Below are 12,542 nucleotides of genomic sequence, written 5' to 3' on the forward strand. Positions count from 1 at the left end.
TAGGAGTCAAGATCTATAGAGATAGATCAAGACGACAACTAGGTCTAAGCCAAAGTACATACATAGATAAAGTACTGAAAAGGTTCAGTATGGAAGAATCTAAGAGAGAATTCCTACCTATGAGACATGGTATTTCACTCTCAAAAGAAATGTGTCCTTCAACTCCACAAGAGAGAGAACGCATGAGTAAAATTCCATATGCTTCCGCTATTGGATCTATCATGTATGCCATGTCATGTACCCATCCAGATGTCTCATATGCCTTAAGTATGATGAGCAAGTACCAAGTAGATCTCAGTGAAGGTCACTGGACCATAGTCAAGAATATCCTTAAGTACTTAAGAAGAACTAAGGATACGTTCCTAATATATAGAGGTAAGGAAGAGTTAAGTGTAAAACGTTACACTGATGCCAACTTCCAAACCGACAAGGACAATTCTCGATCAAAATCAGGTTTTGTGTTTTGCCTTAATGGTGGTGCTGTGAGCTGGAACAGTTCAAAGCAAAGTATAGTAGCCGATTCTACAACAGAGGCCGAGTATATTGCAGCTAGTGAGGCAACAAAGGAAGCGATTTAGATCAAGAAGTTTATTACTGAACTAGGGGTTGTGCCTAGCATATCAGATGCTATAGAACTCCGATGTGATAACAATGGAGCCATTGCACAATCCAAAGAACCCAAATCTCACCAGCGATCGAAACATATACTTAGGCGCTACCATCTTATTCGAGAGATTATCGATCGAGGGGATGTAGCGATATGCAGAGTACCTACAGATGATAACATTGTTGATCCCTTGACCAAGCCTCTAACACAGCAGAAGCATGATCGTCACACTAAGTTGCTTGGTATTAGATATATGAGTGATTGGTCTTAGTGCTAGTGGGAGATTGTAAGAGTATGCCCAAAGATCAATCATGAGATGGTTGTAATAACAAACTTGATTTACCATGTTTATTAATATAAGGCGTTGCCATTATTATTTCAGTTTCTTTTCTGTGTGTATAAATAAACTATTTTATAATAATGTCCTGAGAATAATATGATTATTCTTAAAAGATCCTCAGTCAAGTATTACTGTGGACTAGGACAACAATAATGCATTAAGACTAACATGTAGTTGATTGATGATAAAGAGTTGTCATTGATATGGAGTGTCAAAATTAATGCATGAATATGTGTGTTAGAGAACAACATATTGGACTGACCCGCTATGAGTATGTTTCCTGGATTATTATGTAATTGTCACAACATTACTCATAGTGATTAATATGTATATGATCCTCAAACTTGAAATCATCATTATCCCAACATCGTGAGTTGTATATTTTGATATAGTCAAACATACACCGTAACTGGTTGTTCTATAAAGGCTGATGTTGTATATACCACAACCTATGTAAAGGGATATGGTTGATCGATAAGTCCCTCCTACATAATGGAAGTAATATCTTAGGCCAATTGATTGAGTGAGACTAGAAATGCATGGTCATGCTCAAATAAGTTGATATGAGATGTCATACTTATTTATATATCATAGTCTACTCAAGATATCAAGGAACACGGAATGGACTATGCAAGTGTGACTATTCCATGACTTGTGTTGTAATGGCCCAAATTTAAGGTTATCAAAATAGTGGTTTCGTAACCACAAATCCAGTTTAAAGAGAAATTATTATTAATTTTTTTATGATTTATCGAGTGATTAGATATAAGTAATAGAGTATTGATAAGAAATTTTATTGATTGCATGCCTAAATTGCCTATTAAGACTTAATTGCAAAAGTGGGTAAATATGAGTTTTAGATGATAAAGGATTTATTTGAAGTCTATAATCAAAGTAAAGGTTCTTAAATAGTAATTAGACCATAAAATTTCCATGGGAAAAAATAGGCATGGATAGATAAAAATAACTAAAGTTTTAATGAAGGGTATTTTAGTCATTGAATAATAAAAAGAATAAAAAGGGAAAAAGATGGAAAAAATATCATCTTCTCCAAAAAGCTTGCTGCCAAAATTTGAAGGACACCATAGCTAGGGTTTTCACACTTTCTCAAGCTCATAGTAAGTGATTCCAAGCCCCATTTTTAATGTTCTTTACATTTTTGAGATCCCGGTAGCTTAATTTAGCTTATTCTAGCAATAATTTAACCTAGGGTTTATATTTGGAAAAATAATCATAGGTGAAAAGTGTTTATTTTGATGTTTTAAGGTATAATATGAAGCTAGAAATTATGTTAAACAACTTTTGCTAGTCGATTTTAAGCAAAAACGACTAAAACTCCATAATCGGTAAAATACCTAATGTTCATAAGTAGATGTTAGAGTAAGAATTTTATGTTGTCATAGAAGAGAAAAATGTTCAGCATGTTGTGAAACATAAGAATAAGAGATGACGTTTAATTTCTGAGCTTTGGGGAAAAGTGTAATTATGTAAAAGTTTAGGGGTAAAATTGTAATTTTTCTTAAGTTAGAGTCGAGGGCTGTTTTAATGAATGTGAGTATTAAATAAGTTAAATTTTCTATTATAGATCAAGAAGAATGGAATTCGAGGTTAGATCGAGGAAAGAATAAGATTGAAGACTAAGTGATAGATTTGGCTATATTTGGTACCGTGGTAAGTTTACGGTAAATAAATGCAATATTTTAATAATTATTATTAATGTTGTTATTTTCTAGAAATTATATATTTTTTTCATGAATTTATCTAATGTTGACTCAAGTATGAGATGACAAAGAATTAGTGATACAAGCCTCGTTGAAACATTAGGAATGTATTGGATACAAATGTCATGACATTTGGGTAAAGAGATTCCATGTAAGACCATGTCTGGGACATTGCATTGGCATCCTTGAGATCATGAGACGTCCCATGTAAGACCATGTCTGGGACATGGCATTGGCACCGAGATGAGAGGTCCCATGTAAGACCATGTCTGGGACATGGCGTTCGCACCGAGATGAGAGATCCCCCGTAAGACCATGTCTAGGACATGGCATGGGCACCGATATGAGAACTCCCATGTAAGACCATATCTGGGATATGGCATTTGCAGTACATGAAACATCCCATGTATGACCATGTCTGGGACATGGCTTTGGCATGTTATTATCAGAAAGAGACCCAAGTATCCTTATTATTCCAATGTGGTTCAACGGGCTAGTAAATAACTTATGTTCATGAAAGTTCAGTTAAAAGCATATATGGCAAGTTCAAGTGAGTTATAAGAGTTAAGAGTATATTACATTACCCAATGAGAATCAACATTTCAGCAAGAGAAAAGTAAGTCATAATTATGAGTTATCTAAGTAAACAAGTAAGTGAATGAGTAAGAGATCAAGTAAAGAGGAAACTAAAGATTATGTTACTTGGTTATTATTATTTGTGTTTAATGTTGCTATTTATTTACTTGTAAACTTACTAAGCATTATGCTTATTTTGTTTATTTTCTTTTTATATAGCATTATTAATCAAAGTCAAGAATCCTAAAGACGTTGGAGATCGTCCACACTATCAACCATAACGACTCGGTATTTTATGATGAACTATGTTTGAACTATGGCATGTATAGGGACTTACTTATTTTGAATGTTGTATTATGATTTTGATAAAGAATGATGTGTAAATATCTAATGATTAATGGTTGTCAAAATGGCTAAGTATGAAGGTGCTTGTTGTTATACATGTCTATGTGATAAATTATGCATAGAAATCAAGAAAGAGTAATAATTTGCAAAGAAACAGATTGCGAACAACAGCAGTGACGTGATTTTAAAAAATACTTAGGATAGTATAAAATGAATTATAGGGTGTATTATATATATAATGAAATCTTGTTGAGTCTATTTTCATGGAAAATAACGGTTTAACAAAAGGAATTTTATATTTTGAGATATGTGAATTTTGGTGAGACAGGGTCAGAACTATTTTTGGAGTCTCCTATTCTGAGTTTAGAAAATCACTAAAAATTGTAAAAAAATAGTTATGAGTTTTAATTTATATGTATAGATTCCTTATTGAGTCTATTTTCTGTAGAAACAAGTGATAACACCATATGAAAATTCTAAAATGAGAAAACTTATTTTTAGTGGCAAGCACTCAGGACAGTCGAGTGGTGAAACAGGGGAGACTTTAAGTAATAAACTGTACTAATTTCCTGAACCAAAAATTCTGAAAAATTTATGGTAAAAAGAAATATGAGTCTAGTTTTAGGGAAAATTTACGGATCTAAATTTCAAGTTTCATAGCTAAATTTATAATTAATTTAGTGGTTGTTGTGCAGGTGGACAGCCTTATTATGAACAGTGAAATAACTTTTAAAAGTAAATTTTTATGCCCCGAACTTTTAAGTTAAGTCAAGTAACGCCTCATGCTCAACTCCGGAAGTGGTCTCGGGTAAGGGGTGTTACATGTGTCCATTCCAGAGATAAAGGACTTAAGGATTAATGCAAAAAAAGGTTAATCACAAAAAGGTTATGTCGAATCATGACTTCTTGTAACTTAGGTAGCAATGATGCATTGCTAGATGCCACTCACTGTTTGTAACATTAGAATCGTTCTAGTATTACTGCTAACGTTACAAGAACCTACAGGGTCACACCTTATGGTTGAAATGAACAGAATAAAACATAGTTGGTATTATGTTTCGTTGTCACATGAATTAAATTAATTATAGAATCAAATATCGAACATGTTATATGTACAAGGATGTTGTACACATAATAAGAACATAGTTCTATTAATATATGAATTTGGTTCGTATATAAATTTAAATAAATATAGTTTACCGAAATCCTTGTTATAATTAATGTAATTATAATTTTCGGTTAAAAATATTATTATATTTATTTATTTTTAATTATGATTATTATGTTCAGATAAAAATTTTATGAATTATGATTCATTATATATATACCAATTATAAAAGGGTGAGATATAGAGAGTTTTTGAAACCCTAAAAAAAGAAAAGAAACCCGAAAACTTTGCTTGTGAGGTCTAGAGCCGTCAAGCAAAGAATTCTCCAAAAATAGTTTTGGAGATTTCTTCCGTTCATTGTCAAACTGGGTGGATTAGGTAGAGGTCGGAATCATAAAAGGTTGCGACTTGGTTCGATAGTAGATCAGAATTCTCGTTGCTGAGGCGTCGTTGTCTACTCATATTGAAGTTTCGGTAATTTTGAAACCATTATTTCACCCCGATTCGTTCCTCGCACATGGATCCATGGGTTGGATCGCCGGAATTATTTTTTTATTAGTTTTTGCTGTGCCATAGGGGTACCGGTGATCCTACAATTATTTGTATGGTCTCTCTTCAATGATGCCGGATATGGAATTCGTGTTTTGTATTCTCTAATTATTGGCTTATGCTTTTTCTTACCTTCCTTAACCTCATCACTTTTCACAACAGCTTCTAGCTTTGACTTTTTTTCAGGCTCTACTAACCCTTTCACATTTCGAATAGTGATTGAATGGATTTGCTCCTTTGGGTTAGTTTCAGTGTAGCTAGGTAAGCTCCCTTGTGGTCTTTCTGATGTGAGCTTGCCTACGAACCAAGTGGAGAACTAACAAGAAGCCATCAAGCTGCCCATTGGTCCAATAACGCGAGCTAGAGCTAAACGATTCAAAGATGCTATTTTAGCAATGGTGGAACGGGTTGAGGAAAATGATAGCAAGGAGTTTAAAAACGAGTTGAACATATTCAACTTCTTTGAAGCTGAATTTTGTTCTAGCTAATTAATTTGCTGCTGGAATTTTAGACCATTTAAATAAGCATTTAAATAAGTTTCATTACAGCTTTTAAATATGTCTTAATTTATTACAAGTGTTTAATATGTTGATTTGGTTACATGAATTAATTATGTTCAGCCGAATTAATGTGTCTTGTTTAGTACATATTTAATTCGGCTTAATGTTAATTAGTATGTTCATATTATGTTTTAAATTAATTCAGCTGAATTGAGTTAAATTAATGAGGTTCATTTGTTTTGTTTAGGTTCAGCCGAATGTGGAAGATGCATGGGAAAGGTTGGCCGAATGTGGTGTGCAAGATGCATGCATGTTGGATTCAATGCACCTAATGATACATGCATGAACTACATTAAAAATGGTGTGCTAATTATTGAAGTTCTCTAAGTGACCATTCGGCTAAAGAGATAGTTTTTCAAGCTGCCATTCATTTCCTTCACATTGCTGGATACATTTTGGCCATTCGGTTCTTGGTGTTCACATTTTAAGGCTTTTCAAAACCGTCCATTCACACCTAATGTGGCTGCTCAAGTGCCCTCTTTATTATTGATAATTTTTCAGCAAGAGTTGCCTATTGAATGATCATTTAAGCTCATCAGCCGAATGTAGCTGCTACATGCATTCCCAAGATTCATTTGCTTAATGTGGAAGCTTCATGTATGGTCACCATTCAGCCGAACCTACATTGGCCATTTTTTTTGTTCAATGTTTGCTTAGAAACTAAGTCTAGAATATGTCCATTCGGCTACTAGGCATTAGGCTATAAATAGTTACTCATTTTCTTGTAAAAGGACTTTTTGCCAAATTTCTGAATGAAATACAATTTTAGTGAGAAATTCACTCTCTTTATTCTTCAAAGCTCAATTGACTTATCTTTACGAGTGACGTCAATCTGACTTTGTATCAAACTTATCACCCTTGGTGTGCCGTTCACAAATATACCGAAGGTTCCTATTTTGCTAAATAGAGGGTCTCGGTTTTATCTACCATCATTTTCTTTTTCTTTGAAACCTTTAAGCCCGGGTCCTTATTTGCTAATAAGGGTTCGTTCTTGTTTCATTGGAAACCATTTATCCCCATTTTGCTTCCTAAGTCATTTAAAACCATTATAACTCATCTTATTGAATTTGAACTAAATCGACACTACCAAATTTCAATCGAGAACATAATACGACTCGTCACATCATCCGAAACGAGCTCGTATCAGTTGGTATCAGAGCTGGTTAATTTAGGTACGTAAATTGTAGTTTCAAAAAAAAATTGAAAAAAATTGTATACAGTCTAGGTGCGGACGAAAAGAACGTGAAAGATCCGTAAAAAAAAGAGTCTGGAGACACTTCAACAAAATTTTTTCCAAAATCACATTCTACACTCTTTTATATCGATCTTAGTGAAATTTCACTCTATTAAAAAAATTCAAGTGTGATTGTTGTTCCGAACAAGTGATTCTTCTTTTCCAATTAGTGAATTCATTTTATACGCCACATCTTCAAACCTTTCTTTCTTTCGAGCCTACCCCAAACCATACAATTTTCCTTTGCTTAGCCCTTGAAGCCGACCCACAAGTGTGGATAAATCTAAGTAGCTTTTTAGAATATCGAGAGTTGGATTTGAGAGGTAAAAGGCAAGAGAGTACATCAAGATAAAAGCCGGAAATAGAGTGAAACACGAGAGGAGTGAATTCTTTTCTTGTGAGAGAAATTGTGAGGTTTTTGTGGTGAGGATAATTTCTTAATTTTAATCATCATGTCTAGGAGCCCGGAACGATGAGCAACAAGTGGAGGAGCCTCGAATGCCGCTGGTGGAGGAGTTAATCTTCAACCGAGAAGGAATGTTTCCGGAGGCGGAGTGTCCGATCTTCAAGTTCAAGCAATCGTGCGAGAAATCTCTCGTTTGTTCCAACCTCAATTCGATTCCCTTCATGAACGAATGGAACAAATGGAGGAACGAAGCCAACGTGCAAACACCCCTGCTATTCCAAGAAGAGAGCAAGAACGTCCATGGCAACATGCCAATGATTTATACGAACCAAGTGACGTTGAAAGTGAACGAGCATCGCGACAAAGTGCAAGGCGACAAGGTCAACGAGCACGGGGACAAAGAGACCGAGAGCGGCCCGATGATGACTTAAAGAATATTAAGATGGCAATTCTTACTTTTCAAGGAAGGTCGGATCCTGAGGCCTATCTTGAATGGGAGAAGAAGGTGGAATTAGTTTTTGAGTGCTACAATTACTCGGAAAGCAAGAAGGTGAAGTTAGCTGCTATAGAATTCTCCGACTATGCCATAATATGGTGGGATCAACTCACGATGAGCCGAAGACGCAATGGAGAACGTCCCGTGTCTACATGGGCGGAAATGAAAGCGATAATGAGAAAACTATTCATACCGGCTTACTATCACCGGGAATTGTATCAAAAGCTCCAAAGTCTAACTCAAGGCCAACGAAGCATGGAGGATTACTACAAGGAAATGGAAGTGGCCATGATCCGCGCCAATGTGGAGGAAGATCGAGAAGCCATGATGGATCGATTTCTCGCCGGCCTTTAACCAAGATATTGCAAATATTGTGGAGCTACATCATTATGTCGAGGTCATTGATATGGTCCATATGGCCATAAAGGTTGAAAAACAATTAAAGAGAAAAGGTACGTTCTGTTCTTTCCCTAATACTTCTTCTACGACTAGGTGGGGGCAAGGGTCCAACAAACGAGACTTGCCGAGTTGAAATAAAGAAGTAAGTGGAGCTACCAAATTTAACAAACCAATGGCCGAATCGAGTAAAGGAAAGATGGATGCCCAACCAAATAGATCTCGAGACATTAAGTGCTTCAAATGTCTTGGAAGGGGCCACATCGCAAGCCAATGCCTGAACCGGAATGCGATGTTTGTTCGAGATGATGGTGAAATTGAATCCGAAAGTGAACAAGAGAACGAGGTTGTTGAACAACTCGAAGAAGAGGAAGACATCGAACAAGCAGAGAATGGAAAAATCTTGGTTGTGAAAAGAAGCCTTACTTTGCAAGGTACCGAAAATGATCAACAACGCGAAAACATCTTCCATACGCGATGTCAAGTGCAAGGTAAGATTTGTTGCGTGATAATCGATGGAGGAAGTTGTACAAATGTGGCTAGTACGTTGATGGTGGAGAAACTCGGATTGGCCACCACCAAACATCCCCATCCGTATAAACTCCAATGACTTAACGATGGTGGAGAATTGAAGGTAACCAAGCAAGTGCTTATTTCGTTTACAATCGGAAAATATCAAGATGAAGTGATGTGTGACGTTGTGCCAATGCATGCGGGGCATCTTCTTTTGGGACGGCCTTGGCAATTCGACAAACGACCAATTCATGATGGATACACGAACCGTTTTTCTTTCAAACATATGGGCGAATGGTGACGTTAGCTCCATTAACACCCAAACAAGTGTATGAAGGTCAAATCAAAATGAGGAGCTCTATTGAAAAATCCAAAGAAAGTGAGCGAGAGCAAAAAAATGAAAAGAATGTAGAAAAGAAGAAAAGCAAAAAGATGAGTCATAAAAAAAGAGAGAGTGATTCAAAAGAGAAAGAAAAAGAAACGAGTGATGAAAATGAAAAAAAGAGTTTGTATGTAAAAGAAAGAGAAGTTAGGAAATCGATGTTGCTAAAGCAACCATTGCTGGTTCTTTTGTACAAGGAAAGCTTATTTGGTACTAACGAACTTGATGACAAGTTACCTTCTTCTGTTTTGTCTGTGTTGCAGGATTTTAAAGATGTTTTCCCGGAAGAAATCCCGAGTGGATTGCCACCTATTCATGGAATTGAACACCAAATAGACTTGGTGCCGGGGGCTGCTATTCTGAACCGTCCTGCTTATCGAAGCAATCCCGAAGAGACGAAAGAACTACAAAAGCAAGTGAACGAACTTCTTGAAAAAGGCTATGTGCGTGAAAGCCTTAGTCCATGCGCCGTGCCTGTTTTGCTCGTTCCGAAGAAGGATGGAACGTGGAGGATGTGTGTGGACTGTCGTGCAATTAATAAGATAACCATTAAGTATCGTCATCCTATACCGCGATTGGATGATATGCTTGATGAACTAAGTGGCGCAAGTTTATTTTCAAAAATCGATCTTAAAAGTGGTTATCACCAAATACGGATGCGCGAGGGAGACGAGTGGAAGTCTGCTTTCAAAACAAAGCACGGGCTTTACGAATGGCTCGTTATGCCCTTTGGCTTAACAAATGCCCCGAGTACATTCATGAGGCTTATGAATCACGTTTTGAAGCCTTTTATTGGTAGATTTTGCGTAGTATACTTCGATGATATATTGATCTATAGTAAAAATTTTGATGAACATGTTTTACATCTAAAGGCTGTTTTGGAAGTATTGAGAAAAGAAACCTTGTATGCTAATTTGAAGAAATGTGATTTTTGCACTAACAAGGTTGTGTTTTTAGGTTTTGTTGTTAGCTCGGAGGGTCTTGAAGTCGATCAAGAGAAGATCAAGGCGATCCAAGAATGGCCCCGTCCGACGAATGTCTCCCAAGTTCGAAGTTTCCGTGGATTAGCAAGTTTTTACCGACGATTCGTGCCAAACTTCAGCACCTTAGCCACACCCTTAACTGGGGTTATTCGTAAGAATTCTAATTTTGTATGGGGAGAGGAACAAGAAAAATCCTTTTTGAAAATTAAAGATTGTTTAACTCATGCACCCTTATTAGCATTGCCTAATTTTGATAAAACTTTCGAGTTAGAGTGTGATGCATCAGGTTTAGGTATTGGAGCCGTGTTGATGCAATATGGACACCCTATCGCGTATTTTAGCGAGAAACTCAACGGTGTTGTTTTAAACTACTCGATGTACGACAAGGAGCTCTACTCGTTGATTCGAGCCTTAGAAACGTGGCAGTACTATCTTTGGCCCAAAGAATTCGTAATACACACCGACCACGAGTCCTTGAAGTATTTAAAAGGGTAACACAAGTTGAATAAGAGGCATGCTAAGTGGGTAGAATTTCTCGAATCTTTTCCATATGTTATTAAATATAAAAAAGGTAAGGAAAACGTAGTGGCTGATGCACTATCTCGGAGGTATGCTTTACTAAATGTTTTGGATGCAAAATTGCTGGGATTTGTATTTCTCAAAGACTTATATGTCGAAGATGCTGAATTTGGTGAACATTTCAGGTTATGCGAAAAAGGAGCTTATGAGAAGTACTATCGACATGATGGGTACTTATTCCGAGAAGGGAAGCTTTGTATACCCCAAGGGTCCGTTCGAGAGGTGTTGATTGAGGAAGCGCATAGTGGTGGATTAATGGGGCACTTCGGAGTTGCCAAGACTTTAGCCACACTCAACGAACACTTCTTTTGGCCCAATATGCGACGAGATGTTGAACGATGTTGTAATCGATGCATTGCTTGAAAACGGGCTAAGTCACGAATTAAGCCCCATGGTTTGTATAAGCCATTGCCCATTCCCGAAACCCCTTGGTCTGATATCTCTATGGATTCGTGCTAGGATTACCAAGGAGTAAAAATGGCCGAGATTCAATATTTGTGGTTGTAGATAGGTTCTCAAAAATGGCTCATTTTATAGCATGTCATAAAACTGATGATGCCGTGAATATTGCTAACTTATTTTTCAAAGAAGTGGTTAGGTTGCATGGCATGCCTAGGACGATTGTGTCCGACTGAGACGCGAAGTTTCTTAGCCATTTTTGGAGGACACTATGGGGGCGTCTTGGAACGAAGTTGCTGTTTTCAACCACTTGCCATCCGCAAACGGACGGCCAAACCGAAGTGGTCAACCGGATTCTGTCTACATTGCTTCGGGCTATTATTCGGAAGAATTTGAAGGCTTGGGAAGAATGCTTACCACATGTGGAGTTTGCGTATAATCGAGCTGTTCATTCAGCTACCAAATTTTCTCCTTTTGAAATTGTTTATGGTTTCAATCCATTAACACCACTTGATTTAATGCCATTGCCTTCTAATCAACTTGTTCATGTAGATGGAAAGCGCAAAGCTGATTTCGTCAAGCAATTGCACCAACGAGTTCGAGAAAATATTGAGGCCAAGACCAAGAACTATGAGCAACATGCTAATAAAGGTCGTAAGCGAGTTGTGTTCGATCCGGGAGATTGGGTTTGGTTGCATATGCGAAAGGAGAGATTTCCTATGCAAAGGCAATCCAAACTTCTTCCGAGAGGGGATGGACCGTTTCAAGTCCTTGAGCGAATTAACGATAACTCCTATAAATTGGACTTGCCTGGTGAATATAATGTTAGCGCGACTTTTAACGTTTCTAATTTGTCTCCGTTTGATGCAGATTTCGATTTGAGGACAAATCGTTCTGAAGAGGAGGGGAATGATTTGAGCTTGCCTACGAACCAAGTGGAGAACGAACAAGAAGCCATCAAGCTGCCCATTGGTCCAATAACGCGAGCTAGAGCTAAACGATTCAAAGATGCTATTTTAGCAATGGTGGAACGGGTTGAGGAAAATGATAGCAACGAGTTTAAAAACGAGTTGAACATATTCAACTTCTTTGAAGCTGAATTTCGTTCTAGCTAATTAATTTGCTGCTGGAATTTTAGACCATTTAAATAAGCATTTAAATAAGTTTCATTATAGCTTTTAAATATGTCTTAATTTATTACAAGTGTTTAATATGTTGATTTGGTTGAATTAAAGGTGTCTAGATGTCATTTAATTTGTCTGAATATATTACATGAATTAATTATGTTCAGCCGAATTAATGTGTCTTGTTTAGTACATATTTAATTCGGCTTAATGTTAATTAGTAT

This window comes from Gossypium hirsutum, chromosome D13, assembly GCF_007990345.1.
Source record: "Gossypium hirsutum isolate 1008001.06 chromosome D13, Gossypium_hirsutum_v2.1, whole genome shotgun sequence".
Classification (NCBI taxonomy): Eukaryota; Viridiplantae; Streptophyta; class Magnoliopsida; order Malvales; family Malvaceae; genus Gossypium; species Gossypium hirsutum.